Raw genomic sequence first — 14,373 nt, 5'->3', positions numbered from 1 at the left:
TAGTGAGGTATTTCTGTGGCCTTTCCAATTGTTGTAGGTGTCTTGTTAGATACATGCCAAACAGGGCATTGTACTCTATAATGGATCTGATGAGGGATGAGTAGAGAGGAACAATAATCTCCTTTCTTTCTAGAGGAGAATCCTTTTGTGATGAGGTGTGCACGTAGAAGGATTTCCTGACTACTGTGGCAATGTGGTTATCAAAGAAGAGACTACTGTCCACCTGTGTCCTGAGGTTTCTTATCACTCTTTCAGTGTTTAGTGAGCTACACCTATGTGGTAGTTCATGGGTGCTGAGTTTTTCCCAAAGGGGATGACAGTGCACTTCTTGGCATTGAGCTTGAGGCCATGACTTTGACACCAAGCATCTGTCTCTGTGAGGCCCTTTTGTAGAATGTCTACATCATTAAGTGATTCTATTATGGCTCCCAGTTTGCAATCATCTGCGAACTTTGTTAGCCAAAGACCTTCTGTGTTTGCCTGCACTTCAGAGAAGTAGATGCCGAACAGGAGAGGACCCAGGACCGAACCCTGTGGTACTCCACTCATCACCAGTCTGAAGTTGGGCTTGGAGTCAGCTACTTTTACTGTGTGTGTTCTGTCAGTGAGCCAGTTGGCCACCCATCTTGTGACTTAGGGATTATGCCTAGTTTAGTGAGTTTATCTATAATTCCAGTGTGGGGGATGGTATCGAAAGCCTTGGTGAGGTCAAGATAAGCCGTGTGCACTACCTTGCCCTCGTCTACAGCTCTAGTGACTGCTTCAAAGAAGCCAGTCAGGTTTAGTAGACATGATCTACATTTTACAAACCCAAACTGAGTGAGGGTCCAGGGTTTGAAGGTTACCTATGTCTTTGTAGAAACAAGGTTTAGATTCTTATGCCTTTCACCTTTTACCTGTTGTATGCATTCATTTTACAACGAATCATTGTAACAACTATATTTGAATGGCGTTCTGGCTTTAATAGTTAGTTTGCATTCTGTATCATCAATGGTGACTTCTGAAGTCCATTGCAGTGACGTCACAATATTCCAAACTATGTCTTTTTTATTTTTATTGCTGCTAAAAAGCATAAAGTCATTGATTTGACCCATTAATTAAAAACAAAGTTTTCAAATTTTGGTGACAATATGTAAGCTTAGTCACTTGTAATGAGTCGACATGCAGGTGTATAGTTTGTTTTGTTCAGTAAACAAACTTTGCAGATTGCATTGATGTTTTTATCAGGTGAAAGATTACCTGAGTATGAGTGGCACAGCAGCAGGAAATGTATAAAAGAGAATCATTGTCAATAAGAATACACATTTTTATTGAATACTTCTCCTGTCTCCCTGCTGACCATTAAACTTCCCCCAATTACACACCCATTAATTCCCTAGGGTAGAAAATCCCCAGATCCAGTGAGGACCTATCTTGGGGAGGTGTTATGTAGGCAGATATCAGGGTTGCCCTTACTGGTATCCTGGTTAAGAAGATTGTTCTCTTGTGAATGGCTTAATTCTTGCTTTGTGAGTGATTTGAGCACTTGCATCATCACATGGATCATGTACACAACTTTATCTGTGAATATATATGTACCAGTAAAAGCCACCAGCATGGTCATTGGCAGTCATGAACATTTTAACCTTGCATTGGCTCATTTCATCCTGACATGCCCTTAGTCTCCAATAGAGGTTTTATCAGGAGAGTAACAGCATGAGCTGTCCAAGACCACCACCTCTACCCAGGATGGGCATGCCATGGGCTTTATCCCTGTACACTACTGGCATAAGCTATGGATATCTTTATCTGTATGCTCATCCATAGTGTCTCAAAGAGCTAGTGAAGGTTTTTAGATGACAAATGTTCAACTGTCTTGGACCCATTCCTCCTAATCTTGCTCAAAGACTGTACCATTAGGGTAAAGGTCATAATCAATGATCGTGAAAACAGTCTACTAATCAAGTTATCAGAAAGTGTACAATATGCAGTTAACAATCTGGTTGATAACAATGGAGTTGTTTTAAGAATGAACATGAAAACTAACGTCACTAACAGCTGCTTTGAGGAGTACCATAACACCATGGAAAACTGCAAATATTATCAAGTTAAACATGTTTTACAGATGTTCATGTATTGTGCACAATCATTGATTGAAATACTCTAGATGTTTACATTCTTCTACACACAAAGAACAGTCCAGTCATACATTTGTACAACAAACCTTAGGCAATAAACACAGCTGAAAATGTGAACATTAAGTATTTTTGAGTAATGAACTGTAGGTTGTAATATAGAACATCAAAGATAGTATCACTTCTAAATTAAAATAAGTGAGACACTTTATGTATAGTTGCAGATTCACTACACTGTGGGGTATGAGCTGATAATTTTCATTTGTCAACTCACCATCATGATCAATTAAAGCTTCTAATGGGTGTTGAAGATTTGCTGTGGATAACAGGACTTGGGGATCACTCTGAAAAGGAATGAACAGCAGGTACAGAATGCCATTATAAAATGTTGTACCTAGGTGCAGAAAATGTTGTTATAAAACTAAAAAACATTAAAAACAACATTGTTATATAACTTTAAAAACAGGTCCAGAAAACAATGCCATTATATTAGAAAACTTTGTAACCCAAGTTCAGAAAACAATGCTATTATAAAACATTCTACTATAACTGAAGACCAGAAAATAATGCTGTTATAAAACCTTTCATGTAAAACAAAGAAATCTGTGAGGCTTTCTTTGAATGAAGAATTGCAATGCTTGTATCAAAATGAAATCTAATGCATCAAAATTATTTTTTAATTAAAAACACCAAACATCTCCAGCTTTGAACAGTCTTGACAATAATTTGCCTCTGACCAGCAGGTGATGGTTACATATGTGACCACTTAAAAAAAAAAATTCTCAACAAGATTATAATAATTTCGAGACTTCGTTGAATTTTATGTGTAGCAAAATGTTTGGAAGACTTCATATATTACTACTGGGAGTGTTCAGACTATTTGTCTACAAAACATATAGTTAGTGTCATTGAAATAATTGATAAATTGTATAAAACTCAATTACGTATCCTGAACAAGGACATGTATTGGGTTTGTCCTAAAGATTAGCTGAATGAGGTTAACTAACAAGCCACAAATATTAAGGTAAGAGTTACTATTTAGGTTTTATAATAATCCTTCTGGTGCTATAATGTAATACTGTTGATGAGCAGCAAGCAGATAGCCAGAAAAAAATAGCTTTAGATTTGTTGTAGAATACTGAGTCAGAAAAAATATCTTTAGACTTGTAGAATACTGAGTATCAGCTTTGTGGATATTCATGAGTGCAGTATAAACACTACGCATAACCATACAGATTTACAAATTGTGTTCATCATTATTTCCAGCCCTAGGGGCAGAATTAAACCATACTTGAAGCAATATCTTGCTGCTCACAAAAGGTCATATGCATGCAGCTGGACAGCGTTCTGAAATAAACTTTATCACAAAACTCATTTCAATATGATTAAAGAGAGAGCTTTACTTAGGAGACATATAATTGCTAACTCACTAATAAGTGTTGCTGTGATTTATGGTGGTAAAATTAAAAAAAAAAACTCTTAGTTGTCACTGAAATGAAAAGTGAAAGAACCCCAAAGTAATAACGAGTGATATGTTAGAGTAAATTTGATAAGTCTGTAAAAGGCCAGGAACCACACAAAATACATTAAAACCACCACACCAACTGGAAGGAATGGAACAGCCACTAAAATGTACAAAAAACATTTATTAATCACATGATTAAGCACTTTCATCAGGGTGTAACCAAGATTTCATCAGACTCTGTTAAACATTTTCCCATCATAAATTTAAATCCACCTATAAAAAAGGTCAGCTTTTCAAAAAGCACTAATGATATGTAAAGCACTCAATTAAATCTAAAATAAATATTTTGTTAATAATAGAATAACTCACAGGACACTACATGCAAAAATGTGTAATTGATTCTTTTGAACATTTAAGAAATAAGAATATATATCTTATTAAAAAATAAACATACTGAATAAAAAAACTTTTAATCTAAATCAAATAAGAAACTGGATTTTTTTCCTATGACAGTTCCTGTGTGGCACAATGGTGACATTTTTCTCTTTAAAACAAACGCCCCTGACCTTAATGGGTTGGTTCTGTCAGTAATTACCAGTACAGTGAACTGTGTCTGGGTTAACTCTTTCTCACCTAGCATAAGTGGAATTTCACACCGCATAACAACTGAAGGGTACCTTCCTGGACAGGCTTCATCTGAGCTAAAATTCATAGAATGCACTTTCAACCTAGCTGTAAGCAAATGTATGTATTTCAAAAACAATAAAAGTTACTGTGAAGATATGAGGTATTGCCAGCTATGCCAGTAGAAGCTGGGCAGTGGATGTGTAACATATGCCAGCATAGCTAGCTAGAATTTTGTAAAGAATCACATGTCATTTGAATATCAAACTGATTGTACAAATCCTTGTGTTGAAAATATATTTGTAAAGTTGCTTATGTTAAAAATGCATGAACAGTGGGTCCTGCTAGACAGAAAATAAGTATTTCTGTATGTCAGACTGTATGGTAACTATTGAAATGAATACGTTGTAACAGATGATACTGAAGAAAAGAGATTAATTTCAGTCCAGCTAACTCTGAAAATAGTCTGAAATTACATTACTTGTTATAAGGCATAAAGATTGTATCTCATGGGTCTCAATGCAGCCAGAGGCAAAAAGTCTGTACAAGGAAGCCTTGTGTATTGTCTTTAACAGTGAACTGATTTCTACTCTGGAAGGGTGGAAGTTTGAAATTGTTTTATCAATTCCAGAAGCTGTAAAAGATTTTAGCAAAGCTCTAAGTGTGTAAGGTAACACATCTGTGCTAAATCCTGGCAGCTTCTAGTAAAGGAGGTAGTATGGGAACCAGAAGTCAGATGACCAGATGTATGTGATGTCATTCTGTAATCCAGCAAAAAAATAATGTTTTAATACTAGATGAGATAGAAGTCTCAGAGCATCCTGTTTTTGGAACCTGACATAGAAGGATCACTTACCTGTTTCATCTTGCCTTGCTTTAGTAAGTAACCAGGGAATAATAATGCTTTAGATCCGTCAGGAAAGTATAATGAGATTAGTTTAGTATTGTTTTTCTGCAACTGTGCGATCCTGTCCACCTGTGTTAATATTTCCTGTGAATGAAACTCTGGTGTTTATTGTAAATAGATATTTAGTATTTTCATGTTCTTTTATAATTTATTATTAAATATATTTAAACCTTTCATCGTGGCTGGTCTTTTAGAGAATATTTTAATCTTTGAGAGTACTTATATTTATTTGGTGACACTGTGGCTGCTCCTGAAAGCCTTGCTGTTTGGTCAACATTACCATTTGTATTAGTATTAATTTCACTCAGTATAATTGGGTACTCTTGTAAGTGCCTTAGAGTAACTGGCTTTGTGGGTGTTTTGGTGGCAGTTACTACCTTATAGTCTGGGCAGAGGGGCATAGCTGGTAAATCTGGGCCAGCCTTTCCCAGGCGTGTATATATGTGTGTGTGTGTGTGTGTGTGTGTGTGTGTGTGTGTGTGTGTGTGTGTGTGTGTGTGTGTGTGTGTGTGTGTGTGTGTGTGTGTCTGTGTGTGTGTGTGTGTGTGTGTGTGTGTGTGTGTGTGTGTGTGTGTGTGTGTGTGTGTGTGTGTGTGTGCAAATCAAATCTCAAAGAGTATGTGTGTGTTAGCTACTTGGAGCACAGAGCATTGGTTTCACAGAGAGAGTGGTGAAGGACTTGGCTTGGACACTCAGCTGAAGACTCAACTTTATAACTGTGCCAGTGGGGAGTCTTATTGGGGCCTGGAGAGAGAGAGAGAGAGAGAGAGAGAGAGAGAGAGAAACCTAGCCCCTGTACAGAGAGCTGCATCTGGAAATACTGTGTGTACCTATCTTTGTTCCAAGTGAACTTCCCTCACCTGTGAGGTCAGTGGTGAGGATTCAGGCTTTTTGATTACTGGCCCAGTGGAGGGATATCACAGTTAACAAAAAAGTTAAAATACGAAAGTTATTTGGCACACACTCCTGTTCACAGCAGTGACATTAATATGACAGCCAGATATAATAATAATTTTACATTTAACAAGTAATAATATAATATATGCATATACTTATAATTATGTAATCCACGGTGGTGGTGCTGCGGTAGCGTTGTCGCCTCACAGCAAGATGTTGTCCCGTTCGATTCTCAGCTAGACCATCTTCTGTGGAGACGTGTAAATTGGCGTACCTTCATTGAAGGTTGAGCGTTAGGGCCGACAACTCAGCATGTAAAAATCAACTGCCAATCATTAGTGGACCGGAGTTCTGCTGTGGCGACCCCTAACCAGGAAAAGCCGAAAGTCACAACAACAACAACTTATAATTATGTAAACAAGTATTAATATATCTGTACCCATTGTAGACATACCTCAACTATCAGACTGAGTTTTGTTCAGGCAGCTGTGATGTTCATTTGGCTGCAAACTAGATTTGTTGATGGCTTTCCACTTTTGATATTTTTGCATAATTATGAATACTATGCATATCCCAATATTTAATGGACAAATAAATGTAAACATCTACCATGTAGTGCTGGTTAGACAGCCACTATCAGTGCAAAGCTTTTAGGCATTGTCTATACTTTTAGTTGATACCATGGAGTCCCATGTAAATACCCTCTGACTGAAGTTATTAATGCAATTATGAAAATATGCCATGCACTTATAATATTTCTAGGAAAAAACTCATAATGTTTTATTACCAAGTACTCCACTCACCTGCTAAGACATTTATGACCTCTTTGGTGACTGGGTATGTGAAATACAGAATCTTAATCTGTCTAAGTACAATATGCTAGAGATATGTACAGAAATTTGATAATTATGCTGCTATGCAAATATGCATATCTTATTACTGAACAAGTTTGAATATCTGTAGAATGGTTGTTCACAGACAGTTGCTGTCAATGACAGCTTTTGCAGCATTACATAAGCTTTCATTTGACATCATGAAATACCATGTGATCACCTTATAGTTCACATTATTAATATAATTATTGATATATGCCACACAATCATAATATTTCCAGGAAAAAATATACTTTTTGTGTTACCAATTATCTCACTGATCTGAGGAGCCATTCATAACCTCTTTGGTGGTTGAGCACATGAAATGCCGAATCACAATCTGTCCATGTGCACAATGATATAGATATGTACTGAAATATGATAATTATGCTAATATGCATACTTAATTAACAAACAAGTCAGAATATCAGCTTCAAAACTCATAATTCTTGTGTTACCAAGTGCCCCACTCATCTGAGGAGCTGAATTCCCTGGATTTAAAACACCAGGATTACTGCTAACAGTATGAAAGGCATACAGCAAGATCCAGACGCCACGTAAACATGATAATCTGAGTATCACAAAATGAGTGAATAAATGAACACAATACAATGCTTTGGAGGAGACAGCATTTATATGGCAACAGATCTGAAAGATACTAGGCTACAGCTGCTGATGTCTTTTCCAAAGTGTTATATTATGTTTGTTGGTGTAGTGCTTAGAGCTATAGACTCCAAACTGTAGGGGCTGGGGTTTGGATCCATGTAAAAGATTTTCAGGTCTTGCAGCTTAAGAGTTAGAGCACTGGTCTGGTAAATTGGAGGTCATAAGTTCAAATCTCATCAAGGCCTTAGCCTATACTTTATTTGAGTTAAGCTCTTGGGCTAATAACATAGTAACCACCTATGAACCTATATAGTCAGTCATTTCTGATATCCCCATTATTCTATTCAGTATCACATGGAAGCTAGATATTATTTCAGCAAGTTAATATAAGTATGAACATATACCTTTGCTGTGTCTTTCGGCTTTTCCCAGTTATGAGTCGCCACAGTGGAACTCTGGTCCGCTAACGATTGGTAGTTGACTTTTACGTGCCGAGTTACCAGCCCTGACGCACAACCTTCAACGAAGGTACACCCATTCACGCATGTCTTCACGCAGAAGACACTCTAGCTGGGAATCAAACCGGACAGCGTCTTACTGTGAGGCAAGAACGCTACCGCAGCACCACCACCACGGATTTACATTTATATTATTATCAGAAAAAATCAATTATTGCAGTACCAAGTACAACATTAGGGTAAGGAGCCATTCATGAGCACTTTGCCAACTTGACATGTAAAATGTTGTTCTACAATGCATCCCCAATTGGAAATTCCAGTTATTTACCAAAATATGATATTTAGGAAAATATGCATATTGCAGTACTAAATGAGTATAAATATCTTCAGATTGTTTGCAAGCAGAAAGCAGATATCAGTGACCACCTTTGCAGCACTGCATTTGTTTAGTACCATGAAATACATGGTCACGTACTGAAATTCAGCACTGCAGCTGTGTAGACATGCATTTATACATTCCATACAATGAGAACACAGAGCCAGACTTACCTGAGTAAAATACTTTATTACCATAATGCTTTTGCTATATTTAGTAAAAGAAACTGTAGGCAACAAAGAAATGAAACTGGAGGGTTGTCCATGTGTTTCGTGGTACCAGATTTTACAGATTACACAGTTCTGTAAAGACTGCCTTCCTGATGTCCATCATGAAGTAATGGAGACCTTGTTTGTTAAATGCACCCAATCGTGAATGTATAGTTCTGGAGAAGATGTAGTTCTGGTGGGGTACCTATATGTGAAGCACCTGAATGCCATCATCAGTCTTGTCATGTATCCATTGGTCAGCATGTAAATTCTTTCAGCTGCTTTATTTTTCACAGCACCCCTCCACAAGCATTGCTATATAATGTCAGACCAAATTATCTGAGTTGCTGGCCTCTGAATGCAATTCTGCAAGAATCTGCAGAATGTCTACCTTCAGTCTGCATAGTAGCCATGTTCCAATATCATTGCCTCCAATGTGCTCAGTGAAAACACTGGATGTCATGCCTTCATCACATTTGCCCTCAGTAGAGGAATGAAGCTATCCCACCATAATCCTCTCCTGCTTACCCTCTCAATGTTGAGAGATTCCTGATGCAGCCACAGGGATATCCCAATGTCATCCTTGCCCAATGCACAAATGAATGTCCACATATAAAGACCCATACCTGACAAAAGTCATTACAGAACTTGAGAAATAGCAATAAGTAACCACATCACACAGTAATCATAGAAATTGTGCAATATGTAGCCTGTTACTCCCAGTGCATCAGACCGGTCCACTTCTTCCCCCACACCAAGCAAAGTGAACAGCATTCAATGTCCTGGGGAAGGCAGAGCAAAGCCCACCTCTACACTCATGTTGCTATGGTACTTGAGACTGAGCGACAGCCTCACCTACCATGGCATGCATACCTACAATGTGGGTGCTTTGCATCTCTGCTCTTCACCATTACAGGTCACACACCACACAGACAGATAGACAGACAGACATGGTATGGGGTAAGGACAGAGGAAAGCCCGTCTCTTCACTTATGCTGCAATGGTACAAGAGACCAAGCAAAAGCCCCACTTACCATAGAATGCACACGCACTGCACTGAGTCAAAGTCACCTAGGGGATACCCAGTGACAGTGCTGTGCACCTTTGCTGTTCTCCATTACAGGTCATAAACCTCAGACAGACAAACAAACAGACAGACAATATACTGGGGCTGGGCAGAGACAGCAGGACTGGAGCCTGGACACAGATGGCTACCCCCAGACAGCAGGGCCTGAGCCTGGACACAGACACCTCCCTGACGGCAGGATCTGAGCCTGGAGAAAGATACGTCCTCTCAGACTGACAAAAAGACCTGAGCCTGAAGTCAGATGCCTCCCTTCAAATGACAAGACCTAAACCTGGAGACAGATGCCTCCCCTAGATGGCAGGGCCTGAGCCTGGAGAGAGATACCTTCCCACAAATGGCAAGACCTGATCCAAGATATAGATGCCTCCTTTACAGATGTCAGAATCTGAGCCTGGTCACAGATACCTCTTCCTAGACAACAAGATATGAGCCTGGACACAGACACCTCCCCCAGACAGCAGGACCAGAGCATGGACATTCTCTGGAACAGGCTCCCCATCCATGTGAAGCAGAGTTCCGTCCTAATCCTATTTAAGTGCAACTTGGATCAATGGATGGATAATCGGAAATTCACCCCGGTCTGGCACCTATGTCTCTGATGGATAGAGGCAGTTAGTTAATCATCCTCTATATATACGAAATTTGTGGATCACATTTGGGTTGAATGGCTAGGCTTATAAGGGCCCCGGTGGTCATTAGCATAGTATACACTTATGAGTCTATGAGAATTTATTTTTATTTTTATTTTTTATTTGAAATTTGTTTACTGGGAAGTCAGACTGGGATAATATCCCATTTTCCATGGAGGTCCAGGGAGAAAAGCTCCACCTTGACATAATATGGTTACAGATAAAGTAATTACAAAGGCTAATGCAGAATGACATATAAACTAAGTAAAAATTCAGTTTCAGTTCATACACAGGAAAGCTATACATACATAGTGCAAATATCTGGACAGCTATAACAAAATGAAAAAGAACATCGTCAACAGATAAAATATTCAAAAGCTACATTTCACAGAGATGATATTAACCAAACTTAATTACACTCTTTGAAACAGAGATAACTAGATAATAGAGCCTAGGCAAAAAATATATTTGATCTTCATCCAAGAAATAGATTTTACCACTGTAAGTTATATAATATGTAACTGAAATGTTGGGAAGACTGAAATGATTGGTAATGTGAGTGACAGTTACATTAGCCACTCTATATCACAGAATTGTTTCAACACAAAATCAAAGAGCTAATCCTTCAAATATGTGTCATAAAAAGCAGAATGGCATGGTAGGTACACACTGTAATAATGCAAGTATTTCTTTCACTCAGTCTTCCAACACCAGTAATGTTAGCATGGCCTGAACTCCGGAATTCAGACTTTGTCATCACTAACCTATCAGGTAGTGAGACTGAGGAAAAACAACATTGTTAGTGCATCTCCAGCAATATTAGAATAGAAAGATCTGGAATGCAAACTTTTCCATTAATCTCTTAGTTATTTAGACTTAGAAAAACAACATCATTAGCACATCTGCAGCTAGGACTCAGTTATTTCCACCATTTAGTACTTCTGTCTGACAATAATTGCTGTTTATAACTTGCTAAAATTCTCTAATTGTGAGAAGCATTTTAATTGCAAAACTGTCATTGACATACACTCATTCTCTGTCATTGAAAGTCAGACAAGGGGTTAAAATGGGAAATCAGCCTAAAGCAAGTCATTGCATTGTTGCCCTGGTGAGTAACAATTTAAAGGCACATTCCTTCTGCTTCTTACATGCCATAATATGTGACTCACTTGTAGAAACATGATTAATCATAATAGTCATCTGTAAATAAGGTTGGAAACCTGGTAAAAGGAATTCAGCTCCATATAACTGAACAATAGGCAGAAGTACACTATAAACAGGCTTTTGGTAACAATGGTGCACTTACAGCATAAAGTGAGCAGCAAACTTATATATAATTGGGTAGCAGATATGCCTAGAAGTTAGATAAAAATATATGATCCACAATCACAATACTAAACCTGCCATAAAAATTGTTTCACATCACAGCTCTCAAGTATAACTACAAGACTTGTGTCCAACACATCCATGCAAAAGAATCTCTCCCCAGACAGCAAGTGCAATTCCCAGACAGAGCCACCTCTCCCCAGACAGAAAGCATACTCCCCAGACAGAGCCACATCTCCTTAGACAGTAAGTGTGCTCCCCAGATACAGCCACCTGTCCTTAGATAGCAAATGCATTCCCCAAACAAAGCCACATCTCCCCTGACACCAAGTGTGCTCCCTGGACAGAGCCATCTCTCCCCAGACAGGGCCACCTCTCCCTAGACAGAAAACATGCTCCACAGACAGGGCCACCTCTACTCATACAGCAATTGTGCTCCCTGGACACAGCCATCTCTTCTCAGACAGGAGCCACCTATCCTAGACGACAGCTACACTTCTGGACACATCCACCTCTCCACAGACATTAAGTGTGCTCCCTAGACACAGCCACCTCACTACAGACATTAAGTGTGCTCCCCAGAAAGAGCTGCCTCTCCGGAGATATAGACATTTCCTCCCAGACAACATAGACTTGTAATCTTCTCTTTCAAAATCTCTAAAGCTTCTTCAGTCAATAAGTCTGAATTCAAGGATTTCAAATAAACAAACCTCAAATTCTGTTATGATGTATCAGAATTCACATATCACTTTTCCTGACACAGATACAGCTGATTTCTATATAAAGGAGTTCTGTTCCCACATAGATAAGCACCTAGATCTGGCCATCCCTGCTACAGCTAAATCTAATGGGAAGTACAACCTGGTGCTCTACCACAATATGTAAACTCTATATCAAGAGTTAAATACTTTCTAATTCACACAATAGATTGGTAACATCTCTTATTCAAGATTTCATCAAAATATCATTAAGGACCTTAAAGATAATATCAGAGGTGGCAAGGCTGGACATGTAGCAAAATAGCTTAATAATCTAATATCAGGGGTAGCAAGGCTGGACATGAAGTGAAATTAGCTTAATAATCCAAAGATAATTATACATTCTTCTTTAACTAATTACTGAACTAAGAAATAATCCCAGCAGTATTATAAATCCATTGAAATGGCATTGTTGAATAATTCAGTAGACATAGCAAATATCCTAGCAGACAAATTCAGTACCAACTTTACCCCTGAAACAACTATCTTAATTCTACAAATTACCAAATCCCTTACACCTCCTATGGTCACAGGGAAACACTTAGTGAAGGTTATCTTTAAGACCAAAACTCCTACTTCCTTGTAGCCAGATAATTACTATGATGCCTAATAAACAGTATGGAATATGCCCTTGCAAAACCTCTTCATATTTTGTCCCAGAAGTATAAAGAACTGCAGTTTTGATGCTGCCACACTAGAGTGTTACTAGCAGTGACCTCAGTGTACTAGATTTGCAAAAGCATGCAACACATCATACCTGACCTCATAAAATATGATGCCAAAAACCTTATCAGTCAAGACCCACATCAGTTTGGCCTTTTCATGAATATTTTCAAATTAGCACCTGGTAACACAACCAGTTACTGACTTTTTGGATTATGCAAGAATAATTTTAAACAACAATATAGCATCCTTCCAAGTATGAAGGTATTCATATGCATTTATGCAAATGAATGAACACAGAACTTAACAAAAGACCCACATTACCATGATGCATGAGACTGGCTGACCCTATGTTGGAATAAAATCTAGGCTTCTTGTTTTTTTTTTGCAAATTATTACACTATTTTTTTCTTTCCCACTTCCTGTATCTCATACTCCTTTGCATATGAGATTCATGAAGTTCATCTTGATTCCTTACTTTCTCAAGGGTTGATATTTGGAGAGAAACTGCCCCCACAAAGACTCAGACATGGCTAGAGCAGGAATGGCATTTTAGGAAAAATGTTTCACACAATAAGTGTAAATATATTATTGTTGCTCACTGCCATTCCTTACAAAATAGGGTTAGCAAACAGATTTACTCTGATTCACATGTACATCTGTATTGCCCTCAGAAAATCCGATCACCTCAGTCAGCACCACAAAAGCAATACCAGTCTCACATAGACCTACCACGACAACAAACCAAACACATAAACACACAAAAACATACTCGGAGGCTCTAAATAAAGATCTGCCTAAGCAGCAGAGACCTCCAAAGCAGACACCCAAGCAACCGCTACCCCAAAACAAAACACGTGCAACACATAGCTCACAAAGCCAGTGTGCCGAACAGTCACAGCCCTTAAGGCAAAACAACACACCAGATACACTTGTAATAGGTGACTCTATCATCAGGCACACAGATGTCCCGCTCACCAGGCTGAACAAGGAGAGGGTCACGGTGAGCAGCCTGTCGGGTGCTAGGATCCGTCACATAACACAAGCACTCAGGTCACATCAAGGCAAGTACAAATATGACTCAGTCATTGTCCATGCTGGTGTAAATGACCTGAGACATACCTCCCTGGACTACATGAAAAGAGACATAGAGGAGCTCTCTGAGCATGTAGCCCAGGCTGGTATGACCCTGACCTTGAGTAGCATCTTACCCTCACCAAGAATGATGCCACTATATGAAGACAAGATAATCAACTTCAACAATTGGCTTAAGTGTTGGTGTCATTCAAAGGGGATCCAATGCCTGTCAGCCTGGGATGACATGCTCGACAAGCCACGATGCTTCGCTAGGGATGGCTTGCACCTGTCACCCCTGGGCTTTC

At 38.8% G+C, this 14,373-nt stretch overlaps 1 long non-coding RNA gene across 1 annotated transcript in view; it reads right to left on the bottom strand.

Moving 5' to 3' along the window:
* The window catches only part of LOC122808983, a 284,030-nt gene that overhangs the window by 64,987 nt on the left and 204,670 nt on the right, over positions 1 to 14,373 (bottom strand). Inside the window, exon 5 of the long non-coding RNA XR_006365850.1 lies at positions 2,389 to 2,458. This is a non-coding gene — a long non-coding RNA (uncharacterized LOC122808983). The remainder of the gene's footprint in view (positions 1 to 2,388; positions 2,459 to 14,373) is intronic.

This window comes from Protopterus annectens, chromosome 8.part0, assembly GCF_019279795.1.
Source record: "Protopterus annectens isolate FY-2018-M chromosome 8.part0, PAN1.0, whole genome shotgun sequence".
In the NCBI taxonomy this organism is placed as follows: Eukaryota; Metazoa; Chordata; order Ceratodontiformes; family Protopteridae; genus Protopterus; species Protopterus annectens.
This window is presented reverse-complemented; position numbering and strand designations above follow the sequence as displayed.